Below are 12,891 nucleotides of genomic sequence, written 5' to 3' on the forward strand. Positions count from 1 at the left end.
AAAGCCGATTCAGCCCTGATTTCGGCATTCTCTTCTCCTTTTTTTCCCCAACTCGAGAGAGGGCTTCGGCTAGGGTTTTAAGGGGTAGTGCCTAGGGTTTTGGAGAGGTTCTACGGCTCCGACATCATCATTCCTTAGGAAGAAGGTTGGTACGGGAGCTTCCATCGAGGTGTATCCTATACTGGACGAGGGAATCCTTGGACGACGAGTAGAAGACTCTCCACAAGACCATCGACACGACCATCGAGGGGTTTCTCTATGGATTCATTGCTTTCACATTCTATTTCTTTGATTGTACTTAGCTCCATGGAGAGCTAAACCCCTAGTGGGTACTTGGGTATTTGTGAACCCTAGGATGTATTTGTTTCATTGAATCTCTTTATTATGCTTTCAATTAATTGATGTTTATTGTGAGTTCCAACCTAGAATGCTTGATTGTATGAACATCTCCACTAGAGTGACACTAGGGTTGAGAGTTCTCGTTGGTAACCTTGTGAGTGAGTGACACACAACAAGCGTTAGACAAAGCTAGGTTGGAGAGGGTTGAGAGGGTGAGTCGAGAGGTACAGGAGCGTCTTACAAGCTCCCCTTGCTTATATCCCGCAAGTGCACGGGCTTGTTGAAGTAATAATCCCGGGTGAGCGGGGTCGAATCCACAGGGAGTAGGGAGTAAAGACACTTAATTCGATTCATAGCTATGTGAAGTATCAACAATGATAAGTGTGGTAATGATTCAATTCTCAGAAATTAAATGCAACAAGTAAGAGAGCAAAAGTAAGGAGGGGGCAAGGCAATCGATAAAGGAGGAGGCAAGCCAATCGATAATTATGTGCGTGTAAACCGTAAGTGCACGGGTGTCGAAGTAATAGTCCCAGATGAGTGGGTATCGTATCCACAGAGAGTAGGGAATAAAGACACTTAAGTTGTTTCTTAACTAATGTGGAAGATTAATAGTGATAAGTGTGACAAAATATGAAATAACAAAAATAAAAACAACAAGATAGAGGGCACAAGTAAAGGAGAAAGTAAGGCAATCGATAAAGATGGGGTACCCGGATATTAATCCGCCTAGGACAATCGTTTCAAGTGCAAAAACCCTCTATTATACTTCCTAATTGATGCAATAATGAGTCGTGAAAATCCTTAATTACATGATCCCAAATCTAAGGTCTACCATGCCTAACTCTATACATATCCCGGAGGAGAGATTGAATAACCTCTCAACCTCGCACTCGCATAGAATTAAAATGAGCTCTAGGTATTCCAAGTGACAAACCTATTCCTATGTATAGACCTAACCCTTTGGTCCAGGTGAAAGACCCTAGCCACAATTAAGCCCTAGGTGCTAAAATCACTTCAGCACTTCACTCCGTTGCACTCGTAACTAAGCCCCAGTGGAAGGTCATCCCTTAGTCCATTCATTCTAATATGGCCACAAAGAACTCTTGGAATGTGGAGGTAGGATGGATCACACAGGAGGGAAAAGGGGACGCTCGGCTACCTCTCGACTCACCCTCTCAATCCTCTCCAATCTAGCTTTATCTAACTCTCATGGTGTGTCACTCACTCACAAGAGTTACCAACAAGAACTCTCAACCCTAGTGTTACTCTAGGAGAGTATTCATACAATCAAGTCTCCAAGATTGGAACTCATAATGAACATCAATTAATTGAAAGCATAATAAAGAGTTTCAATGAAATGAATACATCCTAGGGTTCACAAATACCCAAGTACCCACTAGGAGTTTAGCTCTCCATGGAGCTAGATACAATCAATGAAATCGAATGTAAAAACAAAGCATCTATAGAAAACCCCCTCATTAGTCATGGTGATAGTCTTGTGGAGAGTCCTATACACGCCGCAAGGGTCCCTTTGTCCGGGATAGGATACACCTCGCCGGATCAGTGCCGACGAAAGCTCTCCCATTAACCTTCTTCCAAACGGTGCGCGATGTCAGAGCTGTAGAACCTCTGCAAAGCCCTAGCAAATACCTCTCCAAACCCTAGCCGCCGCTCTCTCTCAAGTTGGGGATAAGATGGAGAAAAAATGCTGAAATCGGGGCTGAAATCTGCTTTTAAAGGGCTGGAATTTGGAATCCATATGCCCATGTGGCCGCCCCTGTGGATTTTTCACAGGGGCGTGTGGAATTTCCACACGCCCGTGTGGATTTTCTATTTTGCTATTTTCTCAGCCAGCTGTAAACAGTGATGCTGGAGTATTTTTGCTACAGTGTTGTCTATAATACCCTGCTATAGTACCGACCTGAAATACTCCTGAATCCATACTTTCATTGAGGTAACGCAAATGAGTACACATTTACGTCATGGATCACCTTGTTTCTTTAATAACGGACATGTTAGTAGTGATCTTGTTCTATATGCACAAGTCAGAATGCTTGAACGTGACTGCCCTTCTGCTCCTCCAAATAGTTGTGCTTACTATAGTACGAGGAGGTTGGCACACATTCCTGCATCTAGAACCCGACCTATGTTTTCGCGTTTTAACCTTAGCAAGATTTCCTCCAAATTAGTGCATTACGACCCACATTGACTTCTTTCTCTCATAATCAGGCTCACAACCCTACCTGCATGAAAGTAACATAAATACACCCATATTAGCATTAAGACCCGAGAAAAGTAATGCTCAACACAAAGAAAGAATGCTTTGCATTCTTATCGCACAAGCACTTATCAAATACCTCGTGTGAAGACACGAGGATCTTATTCCATGAGGCTAAGGATCTCCTATTACTCCTTCGTGTGCTATTATCTAGCCTAAGATCTCAAGTGAGGGAATTTACTCTACTAGGTGCAATGAAAACTAAAACAAGATTATCAACAAATTAGAGAGAACAAGCAATAATCAAGCAAGAAACTTAATGTAATGTTAAGGCCTATGGATGCGGATCCCTTTGAGGGGTTATCATGAAACATGGATGATGAATAAAGATTCAAGGGTAAAATGGAACATGAGTTTCCAAGATTAGAACAACCCCAATTTCATGGCGATTGAACCCTAATCCCATACGAACATAGATAGGAATTTCTTCTAAATCCATATTCCTACGATTGCATTAAATACGAGGAAATCTCACTTAGGAGTAAGCCTAATGATATGTGCAAGTGCGATAAGAATACAAAGTGTTCTTTCCTTGTGTTGAGCATTAATTTTCTTGGGTTTTAATGTGAATATGTGTGTAGTTATGTTACTTTCATGCGGGTAGGGTTGTGAGGCTGAATATGAAAGAAAGAAGCCAATGTGTGTCGTAAATGCACCGATTTGGAGGAAATCTTGCTAAGGTTCAAACGCGAAGACATAGGTTGGGTTCAAGTTAGTATAACTATTTGGAGGGGCAAAAGGGTAGTCACATTCAAGTGTTTCGACTTGTGCATATAGAACAAGATCTCCACCAACATGTCCATTATTGAAGAAGCAAAACGATCCACGACGTAAACATGTGCCCGTTTGCGTTACATCGATGAAAGCATGGATTCGGGAGTATTTCGGGCTGGCATTATAGTAGGGTACTGTAGAAAAATTGTATCAAGAATACTATACCAGCACTATTTACAGCCGGCCGAGAAAACAGGAAAACAGAGAATCCACACGAGGATGTGAAAATTCGACAAGCCCGTGTGAAAAATCCACAGGGGCACTCACACGAGCGTGTGGATTCCCGATTCCAGCCCTATAAAAGCCGATTTCAGCCTGATTTCAGCATTCTTTTCTCCATCTTTTCCCCAACTGGAGAGAGGGCTGGGGCTAGGGTTTTGAGAGGTATTGGCTACTTCTTTGGAGAGGTTCTACGGCTCCGACATCGTGCGCCCTTTGGAAGAAGGTTAGTGGGAGAGCTTTCATCGGCACCGATCCGACGAGGTGTATCCTAGGCCAGACAAAGAGACCCTTGCGACGAGTAGAGGACTCTCCACAAGACCATCACCATGACTAATGAGGGAGTTTTCTATGTATGGTTTGTTTTTACATTCGATTTCATTAATTGTATCTAGCTCCATGGAGAGCTAAACCCCTAGTGGGTACTTGGGTATTTGTGAACCTTAGGATGTATTCATTTCATTGAATCTCTTTATTATGCTTTCAATTAATTGATGTTTATTCTGAGTTCCAATCTTGTATGATTGATTGTATGAACACTCTCCTAGAATGACAATAGATTTGAGAGTTCTTCTTGGTAACTTTTGTGAGTGAGTGACACACCAGGAGAGTTAGACAAGGTAGATTGGAGAGGGTTGAAAGGGTTAGTCGAGAGGTAGCAGAGTATCCCCTTTCCCTTCTGGAATAATCTATCCTACCTCCACGTTCCAAGAGTTCTTTGCGGTCATAGTAGAGTGAATGGGCTAAGGGATGACCTTCCGTTGGAGCTTAGTTGTGAGTGCAACAGAGTGAAGCGTTGAAGTGATTTTAGCATCTAGGGCTTAATTGTGGCTAGGGATCTTTCACTTGGACCAAAGGGTTTGGTATATACATAGGAATATGGTTTATCATTTGGAGTCCTCAGAGCTCATTGCAATTCTATACGAGTGCGAGGTGTTGAGATTGTTCGATTTCTCCTCCGGAACATATATAGAGTTAGGCATGGTTGACCTTAGATTTGGGACTATGCAATTAAGGATTTCTATGACTCACTATTGCATTAATTAGGAAGCATAATAGAGGTTTCTTGCACTTGAAACGATTGTCCTAAGCGGAACAATACCCGGGTACCCCATCTTTATCGATTGCCTTATCTTCTCATTTATTTGTGCTATCTTTCTTGTTGTTTTTACTCTTGAGAATTGAATCTTGTCACACATATCACTATTCATCTTCCACATTAGTTAAGAAACAATTTAAGTGTCTTTATTCCCTACTCTAGGATTATTACTTCGACACCAGTGCACTTGCAGTGTACACACATTCAGAAGTGTCAAGTTTTTGGCGCTGTTGCCGAGGAGTATTTTGCACTTTGTTTTTCTTAGCTATTAATTTATTCATTCTATTTCATATTTTCTTATTCTATCATCATTCTGATTTTTGTTTCCTTTCTTTTGGTGCAGCTCTAGGTTATGACCCGAGGAAATCCCTCCATACTGATTGAAGGAGATCTCGAGCTTGAACGTATACTTAGAAGAAAACGGAAAGAACCTGTGCAAGAACAGTCCAATCTAGCTGATTTTGAAATAGAAGAATATGAAAACATGGCAGAACAGAATGAGCAGCAGCGAACATTATTCGATTATGCCAGACCTTCAGCATTAGGGACATAATCGAGTATTGTGCATCCCCCGATTACAGCTCAGAACTTTGAGCTGAAGCTGGCATTCATCCATATGTTGCAGCAATCTGCACAGTTCAATGGTTTGGCCGATGAGGATCCAAACAGTCATATAGATAACTTTCTCGAGGTATTTGATATGCTGAAGATAAATTGGGTAACGGATGATGCCATCAAGTTGAGGGTCTTCCATTTTCCTTGAAAGGGAGAGTGAAGCAGTGGCTACACTAATTACCTAGAGCATCAATTACCACATGGGAGGAGATGGTAGAAGCTTTTCTTGGTCGTTATTTCCATCCCGAAAAATCTACAAAGCTTAGGAATGAGATCTCATCATTTGTACAAATGGAATTGGAGTCTCTATTTTAGACGTGGGAAAGGTTCAAGGAGCTCCTGAGAAAGTGCCCACAACACGGATTCCCGGAGTGGATGATTGTTCAGACCTTTAATAATGGTCTGAATCCGAGTACAAGGCAACTCTTGGATGTGGCAGTAGGAGGTACCTTAGGTAGCAAGACCCCCGGTGAGGCCCGTCAATTAATTGAAGAAATGGGGTTAAACAACTACCAATGGAATGCGAGGGAGAAGAAAAAGGTGGGCAGTCTCCATGAGATAGATGTAGTGACTTTGTTGGTGGCTCAAGTGGAATCACTGAGTAAGAAGTTAGATCTTCGAACTTCGAACAGAGTAGTGACCGTGATTACTTGCACCAGGTGTGGTGGAGGACATGCTCCCTCTGATTGCCTGATATCTATTGGTGACGCATCTTCGGTTGAGAATGTCGATTTTGTAGGTAATAGCATGAGGACTCAAGGGAACCCATACAACAACACCTACAATACGGGTTGGAAGAATCATCCCAATTTCTCGTGGAGCAACCAAAGTCGACAAAAGGCCATGGGGCACTGGGTTCCCAACAACAAGGCCCAAATGCGGAAAACAAAGTTTCAGGTTTGGAAACCCGAATGACCGATTTGGAAAAGGCCTTAACTAGGTTTGTGCAATCGTCAAATACAAGGTTTGAATCAATTGAGGCTACACTTTGCAACCATACCGCCTCCTTACATAATCTTGAAAATCAAGTGGGGCAGATTACGAAGTCCATATCAGAAAGGCCAAATGGAAGTTTGTCGAGAAATACCGAGACCAACACTAGAGAGCATGTGAAAACGATCACTTTGAGAAGTGGTCGTCAGGTCGACGGTAGGCTTCCGGGTTAGAAGCCAAATGAACACACACCCGAGGTTATAGAAGTTGAAGAGGGAACAAGCAAAGAGAAGGAGGTGGCACCTCCACCTTTCAAGCCAAGGATCCCTTATCCCTCTAGATTGAAGAATGACCAAGGGGATGAACAGTACAAGAAGTTCCAGAGTTTGTTCAAGCAACTCCACATCGATATTCCTTTTGTTGAGGTATTGGCCCAAATACCTAAGTGTGCCAAATTCTTGAAGGACTTGTTGACCAACAAGATGAAGTTTGAGGAGAGTGCTTCAGTGATCTTAGATGCGTCTTGCTCGGTGGTCTTGCAAAAGAACATGCCGAACAAGAAGAAAGACCCAGGGAGCTTCATCATTTCGTGTAATATCGACAATCAATATGAAGAAATGGCATTGGCGGATTCAGGACATAGCATCAATGTCATGCCATACATCTTCTTTCAAAAGCTAGGCTTGTTCGAGCCTAGACCTAGGATGAATTTTCAACTAGCGTACCGAACGGTGAGACATCCGAGAGGTATCATCGAGGACATGCTTGTCAAGATGGACAAGTACATTTTTCTGGTTGACTTCGTAGTGCTAGACGTCGATGAGGATGCGGATGTACCCTTGATACTTGGGAGGCTGTTTTTGCAGACTTCCAAGGCATTAATTGACATGGACGGCAGAGAGCTAACTTTGAGAGTTGGAGATGACAAGCTCACATACCGCCTTGCTGAAGCCATGCGGCACTCTCTTGATTTCGATGATACTTTGTACTTTCTAGATGCTACTGATGAGATTGTTGATGAATACATAGAAGAGATGTTCAATCCGGATCCATACGAAGGCTTGTTCGACCAAGAGGAGGACAATGAAGATATCATGATGCTTACTTCAATAGAAGAAGTACCATCTACCCCGGGGATCTTGAAGAAGGTGATTCGGAGATTGAAGAGGGCTAGGGGACGCCACCGGAAACGCTCCAAGACTGTTGGAGACGTGCTTGAACCAAACAATTTGGGTGAACCATTTCAAGGCGATCTCAAGCCTGACAATTCACCCTTTACCCTCAAGAGATTTTCCTGATCATGTTACCAAGCCATGGGTAAGAGGGCAACTTTCATCTATGAGCCCTCGTGAGGTAAGACAAGGTACATCAAGCTAAGTGACGTTAAACAAGCGCTTCTTGGGAGGCAACCCAAGTGTTTACTGTTTTCTTAATTTGTTAGTTTAGTGTTTGCATGAATAAAGTGTTGAGTGTTGGTGTCTTGATTTATATGTACTTGTGCTGTGATTTTTATCATGTGTTCTTAAGTTTACCTTGTGTTTTCATGTGAATTTGGCGAAGTTTTGGTCGTTTGAGCTATTTCTCATGTTTTTCCCTGGTATAAATTGCATATTGGGGCAGGCTCTGAGTGTGTAAGCATGTTTAGAAATTTTCTGCAAAGCCTGCAGAGTTTTCTAAGTATCTAAAGAAAACACACGGGCGTGTCAAATTAACACACGCTTGTGGTTTTGTATTGCGAGCTCATTTAGAGAAGGTACAGGGGCGTGGACTCGCTCCTGTGGATGACCATGCGATCCTCGCACGCCCGTGGGTAATTTCCACATGGGCTTGTGAAGTCTTGCAGAGATTGGCAGACTTTCCTGAAAGCACACAGGGGCGTGGACTCGCCCCTGTGGGTGACCTTGTGAAAATCGCACGGACGTGGGTAATTTCCACACGCCTGTACGAATCTCTGCAGAAGAGCTCTCCCTATCCCGAGAAGTCACAGGGGCGTGCGGCTGCCCTTATGAGTTGGGCTTGTGAATGCCCACGGCTGTGTGGAATTTCAACACGGGTGTGGGGAACACTTAGCAATTTTTCTCGGATGTCCAGAGCAGCCACAGGGGCGTACGGCTGCCCCTGTAGGTCGGGCGCACGGGCATGGGTAATTCTCACACGCCCGTGTATTTGCGTTCAGAGACAGTGAGTGTTTTCCTGAGAGCACACAGGGGCGTGCACCTGCCCCTGTGAAGCTTTCCTGTGGAGGTACATGGGCGTGTGTAATTTCGGCACGCCCGTGTGGATGCGCAGAATTCCAAGAGACGGGAGTTTTTCTAGAAAAATCTTTGTGGATTCTCTTTTTCTTCATCTCCAATCACCGGAAAACCACTCCTGATCAACTTCTCGGCCCTTTACTGTTTTTTTGGAGGATTTTCTTTCACATTTCATGCTGATTTTCGGAATACTATCATCTATTTTATCGGTAACCCTTCTTATCCTCTTTTTTTTCCCAAATCATGGTTTTTATTGGTTTGAGAATCTTGAGTTGTGCCAATTTTTATGATTTAATGTCTTATGCATGGTTAGGAAGCCCTTAGGGGTGGTTTTGAGTTGAATTTTTGGAGAATTGATGCACAACCGTGCGGTTTTCACACCCCGCAGATCCACACAGGCGTGAGTGATTTCCACAGGCCCGTATGGAATTCTGCAGCATGCTGTTCCTGAGTATTATTTAATCATTTCTTCTTCATTTGTCACAGGAATGGCACTGCTCTGGAGGAGGCACGAAGGCAAGCACCCTAGGGAGCCTTCACCTGAGCTAGCACATATTGTATTTCCGAATCTTGAGCATCAAGCTCGTTTCGAGCGTCTATCGGAGCTTAGGTTTGGCCAATTATGGTTTGTGGACCTAAGTGTGCTAAGTGGTGTCCAGCGGGGTGATGAGTTAATCAGGGTGCTGGAGGCGCTGATGGCCGTAGGAGGCTGGCAGAAGTTATTGTCTATACGAGAGCCAGTTTTCAGGCTGCTGACTTTGGATGTGCTAGCGTCTTTTAAGTTTGTAGATGACATACAGTTTAGAGTGTTCCGTCGTCAATTTGTTATGAGTATTTCTGAGTTTTCAGTTCGCATGGGCTTGTATGATGAGGCATATATAGAAACCGAGGAGTATGGACATCTACCAACATATTACTTTGGCACCTTGAGTCCACATCATGCTTACCAGGTTTTATGCGGACAGGGGCAGCATGAAGCGGGAATATCTAAGGCCACATGTCTGTCTCAGTTGAGCTACATATATTTATTCGCTGTCATTAGCAGATATGTGGATGGCCGAGGTGATAACACTAGTACACTAAGCCGACAGAGTCTGCTTTATCTGTATTCCATGGCTAGATTCGTGCCTATTCATCTGGGGCACATTATGGCAGATTACATGTGGTACCAGGGCCAGATCGGGAGAGTAGTAGTATTATTTGTTGGTTCCTACATTACTAGACTTATTCTGGGGATGGGTCTCGGTGATGCTCTTCGGGATACCGATCAAACAGTTATCCCCTCTCCGCTTGGGCTCGGTACTCTCATGATGATCGGAGTGGTGCACAAATATGGGCCTGGAGCTTACATTTTAGCCACTACCACCACTGAGAGCACCGGTGGTGGTAGGGATGCAGTAGAGGGTTTGGCACTGACGGTGACCGAGACCTTAGGGGGCCCAGGTACTCTTTCAGGAGTCTATGATCGTATTGGGAGGCTCGAGAGCACTGTTAGTGTATTGCGGTCTGAGATCGTTGAGATGCGGTCGATATAGTCAGCACAGTATGTCGATATGATGGCCCGTTTCAATTTTTTTGACAGCTATTGAGAGACAGACCACCACCTCCGCCAGCACCCTTTTATCTAGCACCAACTGTAGCAGAGGATCTAGAGAGCGACATCGACACTTGATTTTATTTTTCTCGTCTTTTATTTCCACATTTTATTTTGGACTTGTATACTCAGAAAGGACTCTCCTTCTGAGTTTATTTTCATTTTGTATCTCGAGTTGTATTCATTGTCTTATCTTTTATATACTCGAGTTATTTTTGTTTTTATTGAGATTCACTGAACCCCCTCGTGTATGCGTGCAGATGGTCTTGCCATCATGGGAATTGAGACTTTGTCATGGACACAGCCAAGGTGTTTCGACACTTGGCCGTGTAAGCTTCACGACCCATTGGAACAACACTCCCACGGACTTAGCTCCATCAAATGCAACACTAGGAGTAAGGGGAGTATTGTTTTGATTGCTTCTGCCACATCTGAATCTAATTGAGTTACATTATGAATGAGCTTGCATGTGTACATTGGGAACAATGTACAACTTAAGTGTGGGGGGGAGTTTCATAGCTCACGCATCACTTTTATACTAGTTTTGATTGATATACATGCTCACATAGCCAATGGCGGTTCACCTTAGTTGCATTGATTGCATTCTTGAGTTTGGGAAAATTTTTAACAATGAATGTTTTCATGCTCTAGTTTTTGTTTGAATTTCTAGGAATTCTTGCCCGATTGACACTTGTTGCACTACTCACCCTTTGAACCCTGTTGGAAACTCATGTTTGATGTATAAGGGACTAGTTTTAGCTGTTTCTTGTGTTAATTCTAAAAAAAATGATGTAAAAAAATGAAAAGAAAGAACAAATAGTTTTGTTGTTTAGTTGTGCTTATTGGGTGGAAAGAGCTACCACCTATGATGTATAAAGCTACTCTCATAAGTCTGATACTTGTTATGCCCTAATGAGAGAAAGAGCTATCTCATGGGATGTGTGAAAGCTACCACCTCGGTGGAAAGAGCTACCACCTCGAAAGTGTGAAAGCCACCTTAGCAGCTTCTTTGGAAAGGGCTACCTTAGAGGATGTGTGAAGCTACTATCCTTTTTGAATTTTTGTTACCTTTTGTAGATAAATAAGTCTCTTATACGTAGAACTTTGAGGAGTATACTTTGGGTCGACTTGAGTGAGTTCACACACTTACATGATTTCGGGTTTGTCGCCTTTTTGATTCAAGTTTTTAGCTAGAGCATTGATTTGCCATATTTAGTGTTGAAATTTCCCGCACTTATAGAATGCACTCTTTGTATGCTTTGGTGAACCTATGGCCAAGAACTTCCAATATTTCTTTCGTCTGTGCTTTAATGTTTAAATTTTTGTTTGAGGACAAGCAAAGCTTAAGTGTGGGGGAGTTTGATGAGTGCTTGTGCGATAAGAATATGAAGTGTTCTTTTCTTGTGTTGAGCATTACTTTTCTCAGGTTTTAACACTAATATGTGTGTAGTTATGTTACTTTCATGCAGGTAGGGTTGTGAGGCCAAATATGAAAGAAAGAATCCAATATGGGTCGTAAATACAACAATTTGGAGGAAATCTTGCTAAGGTTCAAAAGCGAAGACATAGGTCGGGTTTTTGATACGGGAATGTGTGCCAACCTCCTCGTATTCAAGTTAGTATAACTATTTGGAGGGGCACAAGGGTAGTCACATTCAAGTGTTCCGACTTGTGCATATAGAACAAGATCTCCACCAACATATCCGTTATTGAAGAAGCAAAGCGATCCACGACGTAAACGTGTGCCCGTTTGTGTTACCTCAATGAAAGCATGGATTCGGGGGTATTTTGGGCCGGTATTATAGTAGGGTACTGTAGAAAAACTGTAGCAAGAATACTATACCTGCACTGTTCCCGGCCGGCCGAGAAAATAGGAAAACAGAGAATCCAGACGGGCGTATGGAAATTCCACACGCTCGTGTGAAAAATCCATAGGGGCGCTCACATGGGCGTGTGGATTCCCGATTCCAGCCCTTTAAAAGCCGATTTCAGCATTCTTTTCTCCGACTTTTCCCCAACTGGTGAGAGGGCTACAGCTTGGGTTTTAAGAGGTATTGGCTACTGCTTTGGAGAGGTTCTACGGTTTTGACATCACGCGCCATTTGGAAGAAGATTAGTGGGAGAACTTTTGTCGGCACCGATTCGGTGAGGTGTATCCTAGGCCGGACTAAGGGACCCTTGCGATGAGTAGAGGACTCTCCACAAGACCATCACCACGACTAACAAGGGGGTTTTCTGTGGATGCTTTGTTTTTACATTCGATTTCATTGACTGTATCTACCTCCATGGAGAGCTAAACCCCTAGTGGGTAGTTAGGTATTTGTGAACTGTAGGATGTATTCGTTTCATTGAATCTCTTTATTATTCTTTAAATTAATTAATGTTTATTATGAGTTCCAATCTTGTATGCTTGATTGTATGAATACTCCCCTAGAATGACACTAGGGTTGAGAGTTATTCTTGGTAACTCTTGTGAGTGAGTGACACACCATGAGAGTTAGACAAAGCTAGATTGGAGAGGTTGAGAGGGTGAGTCGAGAGGTATCAGAGCGTCCCCTTTACCCTCTGGTGTGATCTATCCTACCCCCACATTCCAAGAGTTCTTTGCGGCCATAGAAGAGTGAATGGGCTAAGGAATAACCTTCTGCTGGGGCTTAGTTGTGAGAGCAACAGAGTGAAGCGTTAAAGTGATTTTAGCATCTAGGGCTTAATTGTGGCTAGGGATATTTCACCTGGACCAAAGGGTTAGGTCTATACATAGGAGTAGGGTTTATCATTTGGAGTC

At 43.2% G+C, this 12,891-nt stretch overlaps 1 non-coding gene across 1 annotated transcript; it reads right to left on the minus strand.

The window, feature by feature from the left end:
- Positions 1-5,585: 5,585 nt before the first annotated feature.
- On the minus strand, positions 5,586-5,692 carry LOC120281450. Its single transcript, XR_005542589.1, has one exon. It is a non-coding gene; the product is annotated as a small nucleolar RNA R71 (small nucleolar RNA).
- Between the last annotated feature and the right edge of the window lie 7,199 nt (positions 5,693-12,891).

Source organism: Dioscorea cayenensis, chromosome 17 (genome assembly GCF_009730915.1).
Source record: "Dioscorea cayenensis subsp. rotundata cultivar TDr96_F1 chromosome 17, TDr96_F1_v2_PseudoChromosome.rev07_lg8_w22 25.fasta, whole genome shotgun sequence".
NCBI classification, from domain to species: domain Eukaryota; kingdom Viridiplantae; phylum Streptophyta; class Magnoliopsida; order Dioscoreales; family Dioscoreaceae; genus Dioscorea; species Dioscorea cayenensis.